This window comes from Prionailurus viverrinus, chromosome D3 (assembly GCF_022837055.1).
Source record: "Prionailurus viverrinus isolate Anna chromosome D3, UM_Priviv_1.0, whole genome shotgun sequence".
Lineage (NCBI taxonomy): Eukaryota > Metazoa > Chordata > Mammalia > Carnivora > Felidae > Prionailurus > Prionailurus viverrinus.
The window spans coordinates 94,892,586-94,916,458 of record NC_062572.1 but is presented as its reverse complement, the minus strand read 5'-3'; the positions used below and the strand labels follow the sequence as shown (position 1 = coordinate 94,916,458).

Genomic DNA, 23,873 nt, shown 5'->3' with positions numbered 1-23,873 from the left:
GCGGTCAGCCACCCGCCAGCAGTAGGAAGGGGAAGGTAGGAGGGGGCAAGTGCAGCCCAGCGACTCCGCTCCCAGGCCCTGTGCTGACACAACTCCGCCCAGGGGCCCCTGACTGCACGGGTGGGCGGGTGGCGGGGACCGTCCGGGCCTAGAGCACGCGTTTGGTGAGTTTGCTGCGGGGACTGGACGCAAAGGCGGAAACGGCCATCCGATGCCGTCACGGACGTTTCGGTTTCAACCCTTCCAAGCGGCCGGTAGCAGAAGGCGGCGTTTCGCTCCGCAGAGAGTCGCCGAATTGCACCACGCCGACGTGAGCGCGGCGCCGGCGTGCTCCCGTCTCCCTCTGACGCCTCCCGGCAGCCCTTTCGCTCGGAGCAAAACAAAACGGCAGCGCCCGCGTCGACCTGCCGCTTTTCCGTCAGAGAAACGGACAGACAGCGGTTTCCCTCTTGATCGTCCGCGTGCACGTGAATGTCGCCAGGTGGCGGTACTTGCTGCTCTGGCGACGTCCTTGCCGCGCGGTGGCCACCATCAGCGAGGGGGAAGCTGTCGGAAGGGGGCGGGGGGCCAGCCGTCTGCGGGCACCGGGCGCAGGTCTCTGCGCGGCGCTCGCTCGGCGCGTCACCGCGCGCCGTCCGCCGGGAAGCGGGCGCGATTTCGCGAGCCCCTCTCCGCTCACGTGCTTCCCGGAAGTGACGCGCGTCGGGAGCCTCGTGCGGCGCTCGCGCCGGAAGCCTCGTGCGGCGCTGGCGCCGGAGCTGTTCCCGCACAGTCACGTGACGGCAGGCGTTGGCCACGGTTTCAGGCTGTGGCTGGGTTAGGGACGCTCGCGGGACGTTGCCAGACCACGTCTTCCGAAAACGAGGATCGCTCGGTCTGTGAAGAACACTTTCGGGACACAAGCATGTACCGAAGGCGCCGTGAAAACCGGTGGGCGGATGAAACTTACGGTGCGGTCTGAACGTGCTAAGTGACAGTTTAGAGGACCAGAACGTGGCGGTCAGCTCCCTGCTGAAACCCTCGTGGCAGACGCAGTGCCGCGCACGGCCGGGAACCCGGGCGCTCCCGGCCGCGCTGGGAGAGGGGTTTCACGGTCAGAGAAATCTCGTGGCAGCCCCCGGCCGGCAGGGTGGACCTGGGGTGGGTAAGGCAGGCGTCGGAGGCCCCGGGAGCTGGCCCGCTGGGAGCATGTGTGCGGAGGGAGGGGGGAGAAGGGAGGTGGCCTGGGGGAGACGGCGGAGCCGAAGGAGGCTGCGAGGACGCGACTTGCACAGGAGCGGGGGCTGGGCCGGGGCCTGGTGGGGGTGCTGCGAGCGGCTGTGCAGGGGGGCTGCCCCTTCCCTTCCCGAGGGGCCCCGCCAGCTGACAGGACGCCCCTGCATCTGGACCTGGAGGCCCTCCCCTGGCCGGCGGGCCGCACTCCTGCTGTCGAGGTGAAGATACTCCCTCCGCTACAATAAACGGTGACAAATGGGGTGTGGCCAGGGAAGGTGAGGAGCACAGTGACGAGGATGTGGGGAAACATCTTGCTCCGAAATGGATTAATTCTATAACCAAGAGATATTCAGGGGCGCCTGGTGGGCTCAGTCCGTTAAGCATCCACTTTGGCTCAGGTCATGGTCTCGATGTTCGTGGCTTCTGGCCCCGTGTGGGGCTCTGTGCTGACGGCTTTCTGTCCCTCCCCTGCTTGCACTCTGTCTCTCTCTCTCTCTCTCTCAAAAACAAATAAATAAATAATAATGGTAATAATAAACATTTACCAAAAAAAAAATGTTTAGAGGTATAATACAAAGGAATTGGTGATGGATTGTGTATTTGAGTATTTGTTGAAGACAGACTTGTTTTTTGTTTTGTTTTGTTTTTATTAATTTTTAAAAAATGTTTGTTTTTGAGAGAGAGACAGAACACAAGCAGGGGAGGGGCAGAGAGAGGGGGAGACACAGAATCCGAAGCAGGCTCCAGGCTCCGAGCTGTCAGCACAGAGCCTGACACGGGGCTCGAACCCACAAACCGTGAGATCATGACCTGAGCTGAAGTCAGACTCTCAACCGACTGAGCTACCCAGGCGCCCCTGTTTTTGTTATTGCCGTTGTTGTTGTTAATTAAGGGAAAGGTGTAGTTGAGGAGTTGCTAACTAGTTCACGCATGGGTGCCCGTTGGCCACCGTCCTGGACCGGTGAGGGAGGTGAGGTCAGAGGCCCCCATTGCTGACTCGGGTCAGGAGGAGAGGTGCTCACCAACATCGGCCCAAGGCGTGAGCCAGGCGTGCGGGGTGGGACACGGTGGGTTTGGGATGTCAGTGCAGGATGGATGGAGAGTCACCTGGCTGGGCCTCGGGCTGAGAGGTGCCAGGACGTGCCAGCTTGTAGGGCTGGCGGCTGGGATCTGCAAGCATCGAGTTGGCCCAGCCGCATCTGGGGCAAGGAGGTGACTAAGGCATGTGGCGGGCAAACGGAGAAGGACAAGCCTGCCCGGCCGGCCTGCAGACCCCTCGAGGTCTGGCCATGACCCCATGACCCGGACACCCTATGGCGAGGGCCCACACTGTGTGGTTGAGGGGCAGCTGTGTCCGCTGGGCTTTGTCTGTGGCTGAGCTCTTGCATAGGAACATGTTTTTGGCTCCAGAATTAGATGCCCATGTTCCCCATTCACCCCCTCTACTGTCGATCACGTGAGAAATTCTCCAAATGATAGTTTTTTCTCCAGTCTCAGAATGTGTGGGTGTTTTTGAGGATAAAAACAACCAATACCTTGTTTTTACAGATGACTTGGAAACCTCTGTAAATGAGCACAGCGATGATGGAACCACAGGGCTGCGGTCTACGGTAGGACTCATTGGCAGTGAGTGATTTTACAGCTTAAGTCTGAGCATGAATTATCAAGAAGTATTTTTGTTATGATGCGTCACAGATTTTTGAAGTTATTAAAAGTTATAATGCTTTTAGAGAATGTTCCCCATTTGAAGGCTTAGTTTCAAGGAACTTAAAGCAATCACGGGAAGTCTCAACTAACAACAGCCAAACCCTCGTGAAGGAGGAGGTCTTGGCCTCCAGAGTGTGGCCAGTGGCGGGACGCGACAGCACACTCAAGGACAGGCTTGCTTGGGGGTGACTGCACCTCAGAAGGACACTGCTGGCGGAACAGTGACAGAGATGACAGGTCACTGTCCAGGGGACACAGCACACATGCGTGCGGGCGTGTCTCTGCTGGGCAACATGGCAGACAAGATCTGTGTAACTGAGGTAAATATTCTCAAAGGCACAAAGCAGCTGGATGGGAAAACTCGATTTAATTGACAGAATTCATCCTACACATTTCAGAAACACATCTATTAAATGAAGTGTCCCCAGACTGCCTTTCACTTCCCGACGATCAGACATATGGGGGCAAAAGAGAAAATGCACGTGCAACATCATCCGACAGAGAGGTCACTGCCCTCCAAATACTACACCCAGGCTACTCGGCGTTCATAGGAGTTTTAACACCTCGGTTTGGGGAGGATACAAAAGAAAATGGAGGCGTTAAATGTTTGCCTTTGCACATGAGACTCCCTTTTAGGACACTGGAATAGACGTCCACCGAGGCAGAGGACTGAGTCTTACGTCCAGACTCTGTTCACCAGGGAGGCAGGACCAGCGAGCGGGGCCGTGACCTAGGCCTTTGCCGAGCGTGAATCTTGGTCGCTCCCGTGTGACTAGGACGAGGGCCTCTGCGATCATTGCTCACTGACTGTGGCTTCCGCAGGTGGTGGGCCCGGGGAGAAAACAGGAGCCGTCCTGGGAGATCACACGTTATCGGCATGGTCGCTTCTGCCATGTGGGGACGCCGCTAGGACTGCTCACTTGTTGGTGAGTTTGGGTCAAGGCCCAGCTTGAACACCGCCCGCCCGGGAAGGGTGTGCTTGCCGTGTGCACACACGACTGAGTTCCGGCAGCAGCCGTGACAGGCCTGTCTGCGGTGCACACGCGCCAGGCTTTTGCTTGGCCGACGTGGCCGCTCGTGCCAGAAGTGCTGCTTTCCCAGAGCACTCCCTTTCCTTCCAGGCGAGAGGGAGGTGATGTGGTTTGCTTTCGGCGTATTTAATTCTAAACACTGTGTAGACGTTTCTTTATGTCTCAGTATTACGTGTAAGATGCCCTTTCTCCCTTCCGCTCTGCAGCAGTATAGTTGACACAGGTGTGTAGGAGTGTGTGTGTGCGCGCGCGTGTGTGCGAGGTGATTGCCACAGTCAGGGTGAGTGCACATCTGTCACCCCGGCCGCTCCCTGTGTTGTCTGTGGCAAAGCGTAGATGGTCCAGTGTCTGCGTCGCTGTGCTCTACGGGAGGCCCCAGGACTTCTTTGTCCTGCGGCAGGAAGTTTGTCCCCTGGGCCGCTCTCCCTGTTTCCCCAGCCCCTCCAACCTCCGTTCTGCTGTTTCTACTGAGTTCGGCTATTTTCCGTTTAGCTTCCGCGTGTAAGAGAGAACACAGTATTTGTCTTTCTCTGTCCGGCTCACTTCGCTTAGCATGATGCCCTCTGGGTCCATCGTTGCCACAAATGACAAGATCTCATTCTCTTTTCACGCCTGAATGAGACTCCAGGACATCGAGTCCCTCCTCTCTCGTTGCGAGGCTGCGGTAGCCGTGAATAATGCCACATCGCCCGGGGCCACACTCCGTGTGCACCAGAAACGTGCCCCGTGTGGGACTGCTGCATCGAAGGGCGGTTCAAGTTTAGTTTTTCGAGGATCCTCCTTACTGTTTCCATAGTGGCTGTGCCAAATAATATGGTTTCTTAAAATTAAGGCTATGGTTTGACCCCACGTCGTGTTTTATTTTCAGACTAACATATGTGTCTTCTCATCCATATTTAAACCCCAGATTAGCTTTCTGATTGAAAAATAAGGTTCGTGTTGTGTGAACTTTTTCTGAGCTGGCGTGTCTTTAGTTTAATGTACTACATTTTCATTTAATATTGTGAACGAAAGTGTTTTACATTGTAGGATGTAACTTCCACAGCATTTATTAAACAGCACATGGGAAACCGTCAACCGTTACAAAGGACGGACAGACTAAGGTGCCAGACCCACAGCACATTTGGCGTTATGCGAGTGAAGCAGGTATGGTCACGTTTGTAAGAACACACCCAACAGCAACATGAGTACCCACATCGGACGGGACAGGAGAGCAGGAGGGAGCGGGAGAAATACCGGCCACCGAAAAATAAGAACGAGCAGAAGCAACGCGACAAGGCGGTATAATTAGTCTACGTGCCTTTATTGGTAACTTTCCACATCTTTTTTAGTTGGTCTAACCATCTTTTTTCTCTTTTATGATGCTGATATGTTTTTATGTTTTCTTAATTTCATTTTTTAATGTTTATTTATTTTTGAGAGCATGAGCAGGGGAGAGGCAGACAGAGAGGGAGACACAGAATCCGAAGCAGGCGCCAGGCTCCGAGCCGTCAGCACAGAGCCCGACGCGGGGCTCGAACCCACGAACCGTGAGATTGTGACCTGAGCCAAAGTCATACACTTAACCGACTGAGCCCCCCAGGTGCCAATTTTTTTAAAGATCAGGCCAATTTGGTATGTTTTTCTGAAAAGCTAACTTCATGTACTAGATTTTCTGCGGAGTATAGACCCTCGTACTTCACCTTTTGGTCCTTTTCTTCAGTCTTTGAACTTTTGAAAGGCACGTAACGGGTCTTACACGAGGGAAGATGCAAGATGAGGCACAGAGGTGAATTGTTGACTGACTTACACCCGATACTCCTCCCCCTGCTCCTGGCCCTGACCGCAGCACCACACACGGCGTCCTCAGAGGTGACAGGCGGCTTGTGTCAGGTGAAAGTGAAAGGCACCTCTATGACTGAGGCACACGTCGCATATTTATTTGAAAAGTAAAAAAGCACAATTTATTTTGCTTGAATTTTCCGCTTTATTAACTTTCTGCGTTCTTTCAGTTTGCGTTTACGGACGATTTCTTTTGTATCAGATTGTGGCCGAAAACGTCAATATAGAAGGTACAACGTAAAAGGCCTGTAATGAACGTTACATAACATATAGATGTATTTGGGGTGTTCTCTGCATTTCTGTGTTTAATTAAGAACTGAGCCATCAAAAAACGTGGTGTATTTGGGTAATTGTTGTGGAAATGTCTAATTGCTGCGCCCTCGCCGGGCCCTTTCGGCACCTCATTTCACATCGTCGCCTGCTAATTGTGCTAACGGTACGAGTGTGCGTCTCTGGCACGCACGCTTCAGAACCCTCATTTCTTGCTGGGAACTGTCATGATAATTCATACTGGAATTAGTTGGAATTGTTCTCTTCCTAGTCACGTGGTGCTTGAACCGTACAAAGACTTTATAAACACAAATATACCAGGTACTCCTATTCCACGTTAAACACACACTGTAGTCATATCAACGCACACAGATAATTTGGTTGCTATTATTTTGTCACAATGCCCCAATTTCACAGAGAATTAAAGCAATATCATGTTGTGATTTAAAAAAATCTCCACCAAACCTTAAGTGTGTTTGTGCAAAGAATCAGCCACCAGACGGCGGGTCTCTTCCCGCTGGATGGTCGGGAAGTCGTGAGAAGTGTGTGCGTTTTCTATCCTAAATCCCATCCTGGCGTCGAAAGGTCCTAGGCCGGATTTCTTTTTCATAGACCTCAGAGTACACTTTCTGTGGGGCAGAAACCTCACCGCCATCCCGAGAGAAAGCATGGGGGCTTTGCTTTCCGTAAAGTGCATCCTGAGAAATTGGGTTGCCCTGAGTCGCATTTAAACGTGATTAGATTTTCAGTGTTTGCCACCCTTGGGAGTGGACCTGGGCTCCTGGCCCCCAGGAGGGTGAGCGTTACCGCCTCAGGAGGGCCACGCAATTAAGGAACAACCTTCGTCTATTATGTGAGAAGAGTGAACATCAGCTATGTTGGTTTGAACACAAATTATGGATTTATTTGCAGCTAATTGGACAAAACCGGTTTTATTCTGTATTCTGTGACTTTCTTGTGAGATCAAAAGCACATTTATTCTTCGTTGTTGTGAACTTATCGGAAGAGTGAATATATTATCTTCGGTATTACCAGGAAAGGCGACCATATGCGTTGCTGCATCCGACACAAGATGTTACTTAATGAGCACAAATTGTGGTCACCCTTTAACTGCTTTTCTGCTATCGGTCTCGCTGAGCGAACACTGCAACAATTCAGAGATGGAAGCACATCAGGGGCACCGGGGTGGCTCAGTCGTTAAGCGTCCGGCTCTTGGCTTCAGCTCAGGTCATGATCTCACGGTTCGTGAGTTCGAGCCCCTCATCAGGCTCTGTGCTGACAGTGTGGAGCCTGCTTGGGATTCTCTCCCTCTCTCTTTGCCCCTCCCCCCTCAAAATATATAAAATAAACTTTTTTTTAAAAATTTTTTTTTTCAACGTTTATTTATTTTTGGGACAGAGAGAGACAGAGCATGAACGGGGGAGGGGCAGAGAGAGAGAGGGAGACACAGAATCCGAAACAGGCTCCAGGCTCTGAGCCATCAGCCCAGAGCCCGACGCGGGGCTCGAACTCACGGACCGCGAGATCGTGACCTGGCTGAAGTTGGACGCTTAACCGACTGCGCCACCCAGGCGCCCCTATAAAATAAACTTTAAAAAAAAGAAATGAAAATGTATCAGAGGACGGGACTCCACGACCAGGGTCCCTCAGGTCTGCACTTGCCTGGGATGTAGCAGCTGCTGTTTATTCGACCCTTTTCTGTTCCCTCACCGCTGGTGGTCAGCTCGGGGTAGGGGTGGTGGCAGGTTCTGAGTCTGCTCTGTGACGTTCCCCCCACCCCCGTCCCCGTCCCCAGAGGATTAACTTAAACTCCCCACCAGAAGGAGTTTTGTGAGTTTTGTTTAAACTTCTCTCTTGCGGGTCGCGGGGATGGGTCCTCTTGAGGGAAGCTGGCCTGGGCTTGTAACTGAGTGCCCACCACTGCCTCATGCTCGGCCAAGGGCCGCCCAACGCTAGATTTGGGGCTGGGGCCTCAGCTCGCGGGGAGCGGAATTACTGACTGTGGGGACCCCGTAAACACAGAGGCGCTTGTGGCCTGAGTGAACGCAGCCCTCGCCGTGCTCGCTCCCCTGAAGGAGCAGGAGCCATCGCCCCGTCTCCTGAACCATCTCGGGCAGACCTCTCTGCCGCTGGGCGTCCACGTGGATCACGTGCCCAGGCCCTGGCAGTCCCTGTGGAAGTCCCCGTGGTGGCTTCTTAGCGCCCGACGAGCCCCTTTTATTAGTGCATCCATCCCATCCACCACACCCAATGGGCACCCAGGTGCAAGTGATGTCTTTTGCGAGTTGCACCGAGTATCGGGTCCAGTGGGGACCCTGGTTCTGGTCTTGACCTGGGAGTTTTGCAAGAACTTGGAATAAGGTCTGGACACAGCCTCCTCTTGGTGAGGTCCTTCCTAATGCCCACAGACACGTGCTCCCCGAGGATGCTGTCCGTCCAAGACCTCTCTGCGTGGGCCGGCCACCGTCACTCTGGGCCGGGGCCCGCTCCCTGGACCTTCTCAGAGGAACTGGCTTCTGGCCACGTGTCTGTGTTCTGACCCTCCCACGCTCCGTCGAGCACACGAGGAGACCCTGGATTTGGAGGAAAGGGGCATCTTCCCCGGAGAAAGTGACCCTCCCGGGGAAGGGGGCAGGAGTGAGGGCGTTCTGTGACCAGCAACTCATGGTCCCAACTGACGAAGTCCCCAGCCATGTCCCCTTGGTCTCTGTGTACGTCCGTGGGGTCACCCGAGCTTGCCCTGAGGGTCTGTGTGGCCTCCTCCAAGGGGCAGGCCTGCTCAGGCCTGGAGCCCTGTCACAGGCATTCCCACCGAGTGAGGGCTCAAAAACCCACCACAAATGTGCACTGTTTAGCTTTGCATAGAAGCTAGGTGTGTGCTGGGAACACCTCGCTCCACACAGGCAGCTGGGCCGTCAAAGCGTTACTGCTGAGGGACAAGGACAGAATCTCGACCACAGAGGCGGGCGGTCACGCAGGCGGCTGCGTCCTGCGCCTCATAAAGGCCAAGCGGTCCGAGTGGCTGATCCTTGAAGTCACTGCAAGGGCGCCCGGGCGGCAGCTTGACCCCCCGGTGTGTCACCAGGAAGCTGGGAACCCCAGAGGAGGGGGTGGGGCCTCCGATTGACCAACTCAGGGTGCACCCAGACAGGTGAGCTCAGTCCGCTGTGCGCAGCTTGTCTTACTCCGTCTGCGTCTTTGTGTTCGCGAATCGATTCCTTGGGAGCAGGATGTGCCCCTGATCCGGGAGGCACGCAGGCTCCGGGTCTCTGTGGCGTCACCGTGTTGCAGCTGGGACGTACAAAATAATTACAAATGCAATCAGAGCTCCCAGGTCGTCACGCAATGGGCACACTGCACACATCATAAATGTCTACTTGACTTTTAATTAAGCAGCTTCTCCTCTGGGATTTCCAGTCACCAGTGTGGGTAAGTGGGCTGTGCCGTGGCTGGCCAGGTCCCATGGGGGCTGAAAACCCACACCTGCCTGCCGCGGAAAGGGAGGCTTAGGGCAGAGGTCGGGAAGCACACGGGCCTGTCCTGCCAAGCTCGTGGCTACAGCGACGGCTGATGCCAAACCGCTTCTGCGGGCAGCGTGTGTCCGCGAGCGCACCGCGAGGCCCCCGTGGGGCTTCGGGACCCCCCCCTGCCCTGTGCTGCCTGGCCATCCAGAAGCCCGGACACGGAACCGCCAACGTTCTGCTGTGTGATGCACTTAGCACCGGTCTTAGGAGGAAATTCCTGGAGGCAGCGAGCCCTGTGGAGGGGTGTGTGGTTGGAAACTGGGGACAACGTGTGGCCACGACTGGTGTCTGGTGGAGGCCGAGGGCGGTGTGGGGATGAGTGTGGAAACCACAGCCCGGTTCCATGAGAAAGAGCCGAGCAGTGGGGCCCTGACAGGCAAGGCGGAGGCGTGTGGCACAGAGACAGAGCTTCCGGACGTGGACCCTTCAGGACCTGCACCTGTGCTGTCCTATACTCATGGGGGCTTGTCTGTGATTTGGAGGGTCAAGGTATCTGAGAATACTGTAGCTCGAAACCTTTTCTCATATCAGCAGTTCTCAAGACCTTTTCTGTTTGTTAGTTTGTCCATTGTTCCAAGGAAGGTTTCTCCTTCCAGAACGAGCGGATGTCAGGGGACCTTGTTTGCTGGGGTGCTCGGATTCCTTTCTCTCCACTCGCGGGTTTCCTTCCTTGGCCCCAGGTTTGTCTCTGCGGTGAGAGCTGCCCGTGGACCCCGAGCTGGAGGCCGATGCGGCCGCAGCCCCTCTCTTGGCTTCCCTCTCTGCCGGCCCTGCCTCCTGCGCCCCTTGGCGGTGGGCACGGGCAGCGATGCCAGTGCGGGAGGCTGGGCGCCGCGGACGGGGGTTTCTGCTGGCTCCCAGCCTGGCAGTGTCACGAGAGGATTGCCAGAGCGGATCTCTCTCCCTTCGGTTGGAATGGACTGTCGCTGGGAGCAGAGCCAACGCGGGCCCGGGCTTCTCAGAGCGGGGACCACTCCGGGGGAGCTCAGAGTTGCCTTTCAGCGGCGGCACTGATGGATGTCCCACGGGATTCTGCGTCCAGGGACATGGACACGGGGGACAGACAGCCTTCTCTGTTAGTGGGATGCCCACCCGTGTGAACAGAAGCACCTGGGGCAGATACCGGGTGGATGTTTCTAGCGGTCACGCACTCAAACATGCAGAGACGGTGGCAAAGAAATGGCGACGTTCGGAAACGCAGAGCCGCGGCGTGTGTCAGAGTTACTGGGACATGTGACCGAGTGAGGGCTGTTTGTCCACGAGAGCGTCACGGTTTTGTATCGAGGTAGCTTGCTCTCAGAGGGCGCGGCCACAGGGTGTGTGTGATGCCACATTCCTCAAGTGTGCCGGAAAATCCATTATGGATTTGGTCACGCTGAGTCCATCTATAAGCATTTACGGGCTTTGTTTTTATTTCGGGCGGCGTATGAACTCTGCATTTAGCAGACGATCATCAGCGGCGAGGCTAGGGAGATCTCTTAGGACAGTTTTGAGGGTGTGGGCCTAGCACGTCGGAAAGCTGTAGGCCGCGGGCTGATACGCTGCGGACGTCGCCGTGAACGGAGAGATCAGTCAGCCCTTCACACCGCTTCCCACCCCGGCAGAGCGGAGGGAAGGGCCCAAAACCAAGCCCAGGAGCCCGTTCTCAGAACGTCCGCCGACCTTGAGCCGCCCTTGGCTGCCAAGGCCAGCAGGGCTCTGACACTGGGGACATCAGCACAACTCGGCCAGCGGCAAGGGGCAAAGGCTGGGTCGGGAGGTGGTCTTCACGCGTGCAGAGGTGGGAACTTGTCTGGCCTCTTTGAAACGTCAAAGTAATTTCAAAGTTTCATCTTTACTTTGCAGCTGATGTTTGAAACACAGCAGACGCGGGAAACTCTCCCCAGGGTGCAATCCCAGGCTACCTTAGATGCTCGTCACCAGATTCTCTGTGTGCCCGGGACGCGCAGGGCAGACGGGCCGGGTGAGCACATCTCCCTTCCTCTTGAGGTGCGAGCCCACCCACTCACCTCCCCGTTCTGCGCGTTAACCGGTCGCCTCTACGCTGTGTGGTCTTCAGTAAAATCGCGACTCGGCGAAAGGTGGCATGTAATTTGGACTCTCAAACCTAACTCGGGATCGACCATTTGTTTGCCAGATCTCAGTGGCCGCAAGTCACAAAGAATGTGCCGGAGACAGTAGCCCAACTTCCTGCCTTTACAGATGAAGAAGTTGCTCTGCAGACAGCAAGTGGTTTGCTCCCGGCCACGACAGCAATTGGCACTCTCTGGCGGCTGCTGTGGATGATGATGATGGCTGGCCTTCGAAAGTCTGCTTTGGAGCTGACTCTTGAGGACCAGGGGTGACGAGGGCCCTCGTTCCGGGTGCGAGCATCTCATACAACGGACTTGGGTCTTCCCCCGCACCCACGTGCTGCAGTCAGTTTCCTGGGGCCGCCACAGCAAAGCCCGCGCCTGCCCGCTGACACACAGGCTCTCTCCACTCACGGAGAGTCTGGGATCCGGGTGTCGGTGGGCACGCTCTCCTGGAGACCCCTCGGGGGTTTGGTCCCGGTGCCCAGCTCCTGGTGGCAGCTGCGGGTCCTCAGGGATCCTTGGCTTTTGGGTGTGTCACCTGACGCTTGTCCCTGTGTTCTCCCCAAGGGTCTGTGTCCTCTCCTTTGGAGGGTCCTGGCCGCAGTGGACGGGGGCCACTCTAAGGACCTCGTCCTGGTTGGGTCACCTGCAGACACCGTTTCCAGAGAAGATCACGTTCACAGGTACCAGAGATTAGGACTCCGGTGTATCTTTCTGAGAGACGCAGTTGAACCCATCATGTCCCCCCCCCCCCCCCCCCGCAAGGAAAAAGAACGAATATTGTGCACATAATTACATCTGTGAGCAAATGACTCCCTTTTGATGTGCAAAAGCAGGATTCGATGTGTAAACTGGGCTCAGTGATCTCTCACTCGGGAACAGCACTTTTCAACAACGGGACGGACAGGGTGCGTGCCGACCCAGAGTCACAAACGACTGTGTGACGTGCCCGTCCCAGCCATCACGAGAGTGCCTCGTGCCGGGCCGGGCGGGGGGCACCGCCCAACTTCGGGACTGTGCTTCCTGCCAGGACTGTCCTCGGCCCTGCGTAGCTCAGGTGACACTGGCCACCTCGCTGTCACTTAGCAGCCAATGTGGCTGGGGAGTTGAGGGTGCCAGGGCTGAGTGAGGTCCCTCGGTGTAACTGGAAACCAAAACACAGAATCACCAAGGGGTGGTGACAGTTACTCACAAAGACGGGAAAAATAATGAAAACAACGGAGCCAGTGACGATAAGGAGTGGAGAGTGGGAGCAGGCAGCTCACAGGGAACACCATCCGTGCGGGGATTGTGCCGAGGCCCCAGGGGCTGGGGTGGAAGCCAGCCCGCCTCGTGTGGGGCGTCTGCCGGTGTGACGGGGATGCTGCTGCGTCTGGGTGACCCAGTGACGTGCTTCCTGCCTTTTCTGATGCTGCGAAGGGCTCCTCAGTGCTGCGTTCTGCCATCAGCCAGCGTCGGTGTGGTGACGGGTTGCGTAAGGGGGCCAAGTGTCGCATTTTGGTGGATTCACGTTTCTACACAGTTGACTTTTCCCAAAGCTCTTTTACAAGGGGCTCGTCAAATGGTACCTTCAGGGTGACCATATCAGAAGTGACGTGAAGGTGACGCTCAGATTGTCGTGTGCGTGACCCACCTGGACTCCGGGCTGTCTGCGCCATCTCTGGCAAGAGCGATTGTCCAGAGGACCACCCGCCCTGTCGTGGACGGTGTCGCGTCCCCAGGACCAGCTGATGCTCTGTGACCCTCCCCGGGGAAGCGCCGTGCGGGGTGTGCGCGCCCAGTCCGCGTGACCGCGGGAGCAGACCCAGTCCAGGTGTTTCCTTCCGGGGTGTGGACAGGCTGGCCGCAAACGTCCACGGCGGGTCGGAACCAGCCCTTTCCCTTCGTCCCCACCATTCACCTCTGAGTCCCAGGCCCCAGGCTTGCCGCCTCCTCCAGGGTGGCTCCACTGACTGCTGGCAGCGAGACTGAGCAGTGCGTTTGTCCGGGAACCCCCTCCACTCCAAGTGAAGGAAGTTCGGGCAAAACCAGAGCGTTTTCTCCACCACACGTACTTTGAGAAACTTGGAGGGTGGTATTTTCCCACATACGAGGAATGAGGCACACCGGACGGGCTCCCAGCGCGAGGGGCTGGCAAATGTGTTTCATTTTGGAAGATGCTGCATTAGGGTGACGCGGTGGCGAGATTAAGCTGCTTTTTCGGGTCACCGTTCAGTAAAAGGCACAGGCCCTTCGCACGTGCACCTCGCATGCTTCGGCATGTGCGTGGCTGACAAGAAGGGTGGAGGGGCTGCTTATTATTATTTTCTGTTTCATAACTCAACCGGATACGCCAAGGGACGAAAACAGGGTTTTATAGGTGGGCCTGGGTTTAGTGCTTTTCCTATAAAATAATTTCCACAAATTTAGCTTCAGGCTCTCTTCTCTGTCTGATATAGGAGACGGGATTCACGATACATTTTTCTGGACATCCATAAAATGCACACTCCTTATGACCAACGCAAACCTCTTGGCCAGACTCCAGCCCTGCTATCGGCGTCCGCTGCCCCTCCCGGCGGCCTCCCCCTCCACCCCTGTTCTTCCATTCGAGGTTCGAGTGCCTTTTCATTACGGACACGCCGACTTCTGGCTTCCGTGGCTGTTGGATGCCTCCTGTCCACGTCCCCAAAGCACGTGTGTGCCTCAGGATGACCCTTCACTGGACCGCGGGCAGCTCAGGGACCAGTGTGTTGTTCATTTCGGGTCCGACCGTGGGCTTCGGAGGGGGCCTGAGGGCTAGTCTCGCCGTGCGCATCCCTGAAAGTAAACTTTATGGGAAGCACCTGGGTCCCCCTCCCCTCCTCTGCCCCTCCCTCTCCTGCCTCCTGCCTTTTTTGCTCCTCCTTGTTGCTGAAATTCCATATAATTTAAGGATCATTGAATATAATTTAAAAAAATCACAAATATGAAGTTAATACATTAGCTTTCTTTAATTTTGATTCCTAGGTAAGAAATAGTGGGAAAACAATGAATGACTTTGTCATTCAATTGGTACAAAAGTAGTTTTATTCTCGCAAGATGAATATACACATAAATGAGAAGAAAATAAAATACAAGGAATATTTAGGCCCAATAATTTAAATGACTCAGCGTGATTTTATTTCCATTCATACTTTAATCTGTAATTTGAAGTGCAAATATTTTCACGTGGTCAGTTTTGTGTCTCTCCCCTTACTGTTTGGCGAAGGATGTAATTTGCTGGTGTCTGAAGCAATCGGGAAGTTTTTCTTCCCTATAACGGTACATATTGTTACTGTATAAATCACTCACATAGGCACAGGTGCATTCTTCCATATACAGCCCTAGTCTGTTTCAGATAGATGCACGTTCCTGTTTATCTTCATGGCTAGGGTTTGCTCTGACACCCCCGGCTTTTGCACTGAGGAAAAAGATTAATTGACTAATGGTTACACGTTGGGCCAGCCTGAACATTGTTCTGGGGCTTTGCTTCAATTCTACTCGTTAAGGAAAAAAATCCTCTGCAGCAATGTTATTAATGTGATAAAAAGAAATACTTGTTAATAACTAGATAATTTTAAGAACTTGGGTTCATCCATCTGTTAATCTCAGTTGCGATTAAGGAGGAAATCCTAGTGCCCATTATTTCTAATGACAAGACCAAGCAGGCTTAAAGCATTAGCCGGCGGAGGCCACAGAGAAGAGGCAATGAAGGTATCAGCAATCTTAGCCACAGTTGAGGAATGGGCCTGGCCTCCACACAACAAAAGTGATACAAAAGAATTACACCCTCACTAAAGTCTATTTCCTCGTATAATCACACAAAATGATTTTTCTTAAATATGATAATAAATCACAGCAAAAAATCAATGTGGCAGAGCCCAACTGCTATGGCCTGATAACGCATCAATCAATATTTAGTATTTAGATTTTAATTAATACATAGCCGTGCAGAGGCTTTTTAAGAGAGAAATATTATCTCAGATAAAAAATCCGGCACCGTTAGCATGCAAAGCTGTTGCTCATATCCGTCATTGATCAATCTGCTGCACTCGTGATTAAGAACCCTGGAAAATATCAGACAAGAGGGTAAAGCAGATTGGGCCAAAGAGAGAAGGTCGTAGGCATCTCTGCCTGGGAAGCTGCGGGTGCAGGAGGCCGGGAAAGCCAGCGCGCGGGTCCGTGCAGCCCGCCGGGGCCACCCCTCACCGGGCGCACCGGGGGTGCGAGGCGGCTTGTCGCCCGCTCGGAACCAGCGAGTTCCTCCTCCCGTGGCTGTGCCCCCGCCTTCCTCCAATCTTGTCCGTTGTAGCTTTGCATGAAAGTTTCTCTTGACGATGAAGTATCTGAGAATGATTTAAACGCTGGGGCGGGGGGCGGGGGGCGGGGAGGGGCGCATGTTGGTTTCAGCAATTCCTTACGCGTCCCTTGCCTTGAGAAAAGCAGGGACACGGCACACGTGCCAGACGCGCCCCTTTCCAAAGGGAACCGTCCGTTTCCAGTATTCTGTTTACAACCCGCGCTTCCTCTGTCCAGCACCGACCTCCTCCCCACCGTCCCGTCCTTCCCGCCGCCCCTGGCAGTTACCTGCACCGCCAGCCTACGCATCCCCGAGGACGTGACTGTTCTCTCGGTGCCTCGACCCTCAGGCTTACCCGGCTTTCTAATGAGCAGAAAATGTTTCTAGGTCTAGCGGTTCGTGCAAAACACAAGGAGGGAAGACAGAGTATGTTTCTGAGGTCTCTTGGGAAGAGAATCTAAGAAGATAGTAGCTTGCTCTTTGGGGAGGACCCGGGGGGGCTTTTTACATTTCCTTCTACATCAGTTCCCCCACTGGGTCTCCTTCCTCTGTCTTCCTCTGTTTATTTTCCCATTTGATATCTCTTTTCCCCTCCCGTAGAGAGTGATGCATAACCTTTAGCTGAATCTTTCTTAATACAGTGGTCTTTGGGCAGACCTATCTGTGCAGCAGATCCAAAGTCAGTGGAAATTTTGCCTGTGTGGGCAACGTTGGTGTTTGCTGAGAGAAGAGCCGGCCTCTAACTCGCCTCTCTTCCCGATGTCCTGAAGAGAGCTCGCTCCTGGGGCTGCCCGGGGGGCTCGGCTGGTTGGGGGTTCAGGTCATGCTCTCACAGTTGATGGGTTCGAGCCCCGCGTCGGGCTCTGTACTGACGGCTCGGGGGCTGGAGCCTGCTTCAGATTCTGTGTCTCCCTCTGCCTCTCTGCCCCTCCCCACCTCAAAAATAAATAAACGTTAAAAAAAAGAGGGCTCGCTCCTTATCTGGGATTGGATTCCGTATCTCATAGCCACATGTGGGTCCTCATTGAACCTGGTGCTAGCCAAAGTGATTGATGTGGGCAGGGGTCTACAATGTCCATCTGACACGGGCACCATGTTGCAGAACAGAAGGGGCACCAGAGGCAGTTCAGTAGGACCCCAGGGGGGGGGTTACCATGACGTGGCCTCTGTGACACCCAAGCGCAGATTCTGTACATGAAGCTGTATGTTGACGATTTTGGCAAAATGGAGGCTCATGAGACTGAGAATGTGCTGAACCTCATCAGCTGAGAAGTTTCCCCAAACCATGGGTTCATACTGAGGCACGGATTATACAAACAGACTCAAGAAAAGGTGTCCAGGGAATCTTGTGACCTTGGGAACGTGGGACAATTCAGAGTTTCCAGGTTGTTTCTGATCGTTGGCCTTTGCTTTGGGAACTAAGGTGCCCTATGTTGTGGTCAATGGCCATGAGTACTGACAACAAATTAAACTTTCTGAGACTAGAAATTGATGGGATTGTCATCTTGTGGATTGGGGGGAGCATGAATTGTGGATTCAGGTACAGCCAGCAGCGTCAGTCCTCAGGTTTCTGCCAGAGTTCTGGTGGAAACTTCCAAAATGGAGACACAACTAAACCGGATCACCGGGGAAGTAGCTCAGACATCAGACTTTATACTCGCTGGAAAAAAGCTGGGTCATTGAGGAATTAGAGAAACGATTGCTTTTTCACTCATTACAACCATATGGTATCAGAGGCTAACAACATCCCACATTTGGCCTAATAATTCTACCTCTAGGACTTTATCCTAAGAAAAGAATCCGATAAACGTAGATACTCGTGCATCAGGATATTTGCTCTAGTAGAACAACAGCTGAATGGACGTGCGTGTGCATGAAGGCGTCTCCGTGCCACCGCACCAAACACAGCCTCAAGGGACGGTCACATTCGGAATAGGTAAAGACGTTGCGAAAGGTAATCTTAATTCTGTTAAAAATGAGAGGGTGAGAACACCCTGAAACATTTAAAATTTTTCATCTAGATGTTTTGGGTGCTTTACTTTTTTTTTAACGTTTATTTATTTATTTTGAAAGAGAGAGAGAGTGGGTGCATGCATGTGAGTGAGGGAGGGGCAGAGAGAGAGAGAGAGAGAGAGAGAGAGAGAGAGAATCCCAAGAAGGTTCCTCTCCGTCAGCACAGAGCCCGACTCGGGGCTCAAACTCACAAACCGTGAGATCGTGACCTGAGCCGAAGTCAAGAGTCAGACGCTCAACTGACTGAGCCACCCAGGCGCCCCCACAATGTTTTATTTGGAGCAGAGAGAGGGAGAGATCACTCTGGAAGGTTGTGGTTCAGCTGGCTATCAGCTGTCTGGTCTTTGGTGACGGTTTCCACAGGTGACTCTGGTCTCCTCCCCCGGAGCGCCACCGTCTGGGCCGATCGACCCAAATCATTTCTCTTACTACACAGTCGCCCAGTGCTTCCTTTTCTGCCCCCGTGATCAGACAGAACATTCAAAAACACGGCTTGCTGAGACAAGTCCCACAGGTGAAGTCGACTTGAGTGAGTGGTGTGCATACATTTTCTGTTACTTGAACTGGAGAAAACCCCCTGCAGTTAGGTCCTTAAATAGTTACAGACCAACTTTTGTTATGTCTCAAAGGGGTTCACCTTTTCCCAAGTGCCTCAGACTGTGCTCACGAAGAGCGTGGTTTGCAGTCACAGCCTGTACACATCCACCCACGGAGGGATGGAATGACCTCTTGTTTGTGTTAGAAATGGCCTCTTCTTCTTTCTTTCTGGCAATGATCAAATCAAATTAAATTCACGTGCTTAGAAGGAGTCCATCTTTACAAATGTCGAGCGATGGAAACATACTCATTTGTGAAATAAAACCAGCAATCTCATCCATGAGATTAAAAAAACCCAGCCATTTTAGAGTTAAGTTTCCAAATCTGCATTGCGAGGGGTTTATGACATCGCTATCAACATAATTCATTAATACTTGCAGAGGACGCGGCAACACCGTGTGCACCTCCACAGAGGCACTGTCCCCACGTGTCCACCTTACTGTGGGTGGCGGAGGGCAGGCAGCTGTTACCAGGAAGCCCTTCCTTTCCTGGGACAGAGACGTCACCTTTTAGGAAACTTGTGCCCCAGAATTCCTGGCCCCCGGGCTCTGGGGCCTGATTCCCAACGCCCAGCACGGATTTCCATAGTATGCACTAAATAAACACTCGATGAATAGAATTATTTAAATTACAGTCTCTCTGCGGCCGCGTCCAAGCTCACAACTAAACACAGCTTGGGAGAGAAGCTCGGTGAACACACACGGTAACACAGGCGACCTTTTTCTTTTTCTTTCTTTTGCTCCAGGGGAGACAGAGAACGTTTTGTGTCGAAGTCCAGTTTCACGACAGGTGGTTGTGACCTGGGGGGGCAGCCGCTGACGACCCCAGTGTGGGGTGTCGTGCTGGGGGCTCTCTGCATGGGGCCCTGGGGCACCAGCTGGGGGTGTGAGTGTTTTTCAGCGTGGCCTTCCTTTCCTCGGTCCACCACGGCCACCATGGGAAGCGGGCCTAGGAGTCAGCGAGGCCGGAGGGGTGGCCATTATGAGTCGCGTGCCCTCGGGAGCCGCTAACCACCACGGTCCTGCGTTCATCTCTGCAACACAGGCACGTTTTAAGCCGTACTTTTTTTTTGAAATATAAAACACTTCCTGCACTTGGACGTTAGACAGTAAGATTATGATTGTCGGGAGTGTTAATTATTAATCGACTTCTAATAAGTTGGCTGTGAGAACCTTGGTGATGAAAAGCCTCAGGTCGGGTTCCAAGCTGGGAGACCCCGCACGGTCGAGTCCAGCCGGCTGTCCTGTCGGAGGGGAGGCTGTGAGCCTTGGCGGGAGAGCATCTGGCCAGCCGAGCGGGATTCCATTAGAAACGGTTCGGCCTCGGCCGTGGCCACGGTAGGAACTCTCGCAGACACTGGGCTTCTGGACCTGGAGGCACTGCTCCCTGGGTCCTGACGTGCATGAGTGTAGACGACTTGCTTTGTGTAGACGAGAGTGCGGCCTGTGTGAGAACCAGATGGGGATCTGGGGGCAGCTGGCTCTGGCCTGTGAAGGGGGCATTACGCGTGGCAAAGAAGCAACTAGGCAGGTCGGACTCAGGCCTCCGGTGTGTCTGGAGCGGATGCTTTTGTGTAATGAAAGGTGAGAAAGGGGATCACAGACAGGAGCCGCCCTGTCCGCGCTCTCAGCGCTGGTGGAGGTGGCGCTTCTGGTGCGATCTGTCCTCATCAGACTTCAGGGCAGGAGGGGCTTCTGCTGCAAAGGTCACTTGTGGCCGAGAGTGACCCTCGGGCGGGGGCGGGGCCCAAGACGTCAAATTTGGAGCTTTGAAGGCCTGGAAACTCCCGTATTGCAGACCGAAGCTTTGGGGGCCAGGGAATCAGCCTCAGATAAAACGGTGGCGGAGGGAACAGGCGCGAGCGTCCTGCTGAGGTGGGGGGACGTGCGAGTTCAGGGCTCTGACCTCCGAGGTGGTTTGGGGGCCACCTCCTGGGCTTGGGCACGGGCACGCTCATCCCGGGTGGAATTCGCCCCGATAATTTGCCCCCGTGCTCCCACACCGCCCGGCGGCTGGCCCGGCCCTGCGGACGTGCGCCCCGATCCCTTGCTCGTGTCTCTGAAGGTCGATGGGAACCGGTCGCGCCTTTCCAAGGTGGGACGGATGTCAGTGACTTCACAAGGGCCCCGGGTTTTGACGGGAGAAGGGGGCTGACAGCAGCCAGGCGCGGTCTCTCGCTGTCCCCGTGGGTGGCGCACACGCCGCGTCTCGCTGGCGCGGCCCCCGGACTTGAGTCCAGTTAACGTGAATTGGACTCCGGAGTCAGAGGAAATGCTTATTTCCGCGCTGGCGACTTGTGTGTAAACAGCTGCTGAGGGATCCGCGTCTTTTCATAATTTGGGGTCTTAGGAATATGTACACTGAATGTGTGTCTGTCCACCTAGACAGAAAGTTGTCTTTCCGGGAGACGAAAAGCACGTAACCGTTGAGTTTCTTACGGTGCACGCGTGTGTGTGCGTGTGTGCACACGAGGGGGAAGGAAACCCACCTCGCGTGAGCGCGTGTCTACCGCGTGAGCACCAGCGCTCCGCGATGTTGTCCTGCTGATAACCACGGTGCTGTCGTTTCGCAGACAGGACGATAGGCTCCGTGACGCCCGAGGCTGCGCAGCTGGCGAGGGCGAAGGGGGCCGGCCGGGCAAGCCCATGCCCTCGCGCCGCACCCCGATTCTGCGGTCCCCGCTCCCTGGGACCCCGTCCTCCGCGCACCGGGAGCCCGCACGGGAGCGCTCGGTCTGCCTCCCAAGCCCGCAGCTCCCTCCGCCACCCCGCCCCCCAGGCAGCATTCACAGCGAGGACGGTGAGGCAGGTACGCGTTCACTCCCCGGATAATCAGAGGCGCAGGTAAAATAAAGCTTCCAGTTGACGGACACCCGGCAGACAGGGCGGTTAGTGCACGGAGGGTGCGGGCAGAGCCGGCTGGGAAATTTTGATCGCTTTAATTTACTATATCCAGCACGCCTGCTGTACTCGGCCAGCACTTTTATCAAGCCCTCTGCGGCAGTATTGATTTTTTTATTTTCTATGTAGGATAAGAAGACAGAGAGTTAGGGCCGGAGTGAATGAAGAACTTTCCTCAGACGGCTGCTACTCTCCACCTTATTGTACCCTGTCGTCCACACTTCAGATGATGTCCGGTGCGTCAGGGCTGCTCAAAGCAATAAACGGGGTGAATCACGACGGGAGTGCGGGCCGGGAAGGCTCGGAGACGCACACGAGGCGGCAGAGACGGTGAGAACGCGCACGTGGGGCGCACGGAAAGGGCAGAGGCTGAGGACAGCATCCGAGCGGGCGGCTCCGGCAGCAGGGACCCCGCTGGACCGCCGCCACCCGCGCGGCAAACAGCGCCACCCGCTTGGCAAACCGCGGTGCAAGGGGGGAGAGCCAGGGCCTCCGTCTCTGGATCTTCCTTCCGAAACTAAGAAATGAACACACACGAAGTAACAGCAAAACACGCAGGCTCCATAGGACAACCCTACACATGTGAGCCCATCACACCGCGGACGTACCTGGGTGTGGGCACTCTTCCGGGCGTGGACACCGGCCCCGGGTGTGGACACTGTTCAGGGTGTGGACACCATCCCCGGGTGTAGACACTGTCCCGGGTGTGGACGCTGTCCCAGGTGTGAGCACTGTCCCTGGGTGTGGACACTGTCCCAGGTGTGGACACTATTCCCAGGTGTGGATTCCGTCCTGGTGTGGGTCCTGTCCCTGGGTGTAGACACTGTCCCGGGTGTGGACACTGTTCCCGGTGTGGACATGGCCCCCATGTATGGACACGGTCCCTGGGTGTGGACACGGTCCCCGGGTCTGGACACTGTCCTCATCTGCTGCAGCCCTGGGAGGCAGATCTGACCCGTGCAGGGGACCAGGTGACAGCACAGTGACCTGAACTCTTCCCGCCGAATACCCCGAAATGAGGCATGGCCCCGCACTTTCAACTTCCAGGCTCTGGTGAGTGGAATGAAATCTGACGCAACGTAGAGGCTAACGTAGGTCGTTTTCATGCTCTGAGCTCCTGTTTTATGGTGGAAACGGGAAAAACGGAAGGAGGAACAGAATCCCCGAGGTCCGGCTGCCGGGTGTTTACGGCTCTGTATTTCGTGGCTACGTGTATTTGATCTGCCGAACGGAAAGGGACGCTCGCGCTAGGCCTTCTTCCTCCACTACCGGGGACCGCGCTGATGCCGCGAGTCTGACGGGGCTCAGGCGGGAGCGAGGCGGGGGCCGGTTGGGGTCTTGCACCATGACGTCCCGCTGCTGGCTTTCGGAAGCATGTGGAACCTGAGGACCAGCCCTCATCATTTCCAAGCAATGGGAGCACGGTGTCCCGGTTTTCCTTCCCGTCTGAAGGTAAAGAGGTGGCCTGGCGAGGACAGAGTGGTACCAACGTGCGAGGCGGTTTGGTGGCTGCCTAAGAAAACAGCCTCAGGATCACAGAGGAGCAAGGGGCATGTCTGGCCTTCCAGATGAGAAAGGGAGGTCAGGGGAGAGGCAGGGCTGGCGGAGGGGTGCACCTGAGCAGGGAAGGGGGGGGACAGAGCCCGGCCGTCCCGTCGCACCACACGGTGTCCTAGAGACAGCCCCGCTCAACATGAGCCGCGGGGACAGCAGCGTCCTGTGGCATGGCGCTCTGGCTTTGGAGGGACTTTAAACGAAGCCACAGCGGGACAGTCAGGATTCAATTCCACCACGGTTTGGTGTCACGGGAGAGAGTGACGGGGGACACAGAGCGTTCAAGCTGAGTGGGGAGGGGAGTAACGCTTGGGAAACAGGACACAGAAGGCATTTTTCCAAGATGTGCACACACCCCACAGATCTCCTCAATTTTAAACGGCCCTTCGTTTGTCTGAGAGCCATTCAAGTCGCAGCCACAAAGCTAGAGCCGTCTGTGTGATATTAGGTCTCTTTTCAGAAAACCCGACTCGTGTTTTCATGTCCCAGAAGACGTTGCTCACATACTCGTGCAACCCGGGCACTCGGGTTAATTTTACAAAAGAAACGCGCAGTTATCAACAGCGGGGTGCGTGCGCACACCCGGAGTAGTGTGGGGCCTCTTCTGGGGGCTCCTTCGTTCTCTAGCTCTGTGAGTTCTGGCTTTTGTCTTCACGTTTTGGGCTTCGTCTTTGGTTGTAGGAAAAGGAAAAGCACTCAGCGTGACTGCCCACGTCCGCCACTGTTTGTCAAGCCCCGTGTTGCAGCGTGACTGTCCCTGAGCAGGAGCCTGGGGAATATTTACTACGTGAGTGAACACAGGGGAGGGGAGTAGGAAGATGATCTGTGAAACCGGAGCGTAAAGTGTGAAGTTGAATCAGAAGTGGCAC

At 55.0% G+C, this 23,873-nt stretch overlaps 1 long non-coding RNA gene across 2 annotated transcripts; it reads left to right on the top strand.

The window, feature by feature from the left end:
* The first annotated feature begins 782 nt into the window (after positions 1–782).
* Positions 783–23,091, top strand: LOC125148599 (uncharacterized). Of its 2 annotated transcripts, XR_007145649.1 has the most exons (5): positions 783–930; positions 2,764–2,825; positions 17,719–17,876; positions 21,580–21,780; positions 22,386–23,091. It is a non-coding gene; the product is annotated as an uncharacterized LOC125148599 (long non-coding RNA). The 2 variants fall into 2 exon arrangements; XR_007145648.1 differs by having other exon boundaries at positions 21,580–23,091.
* Positions 23,092–23,873: the final 782 nt, after the last annotated feature.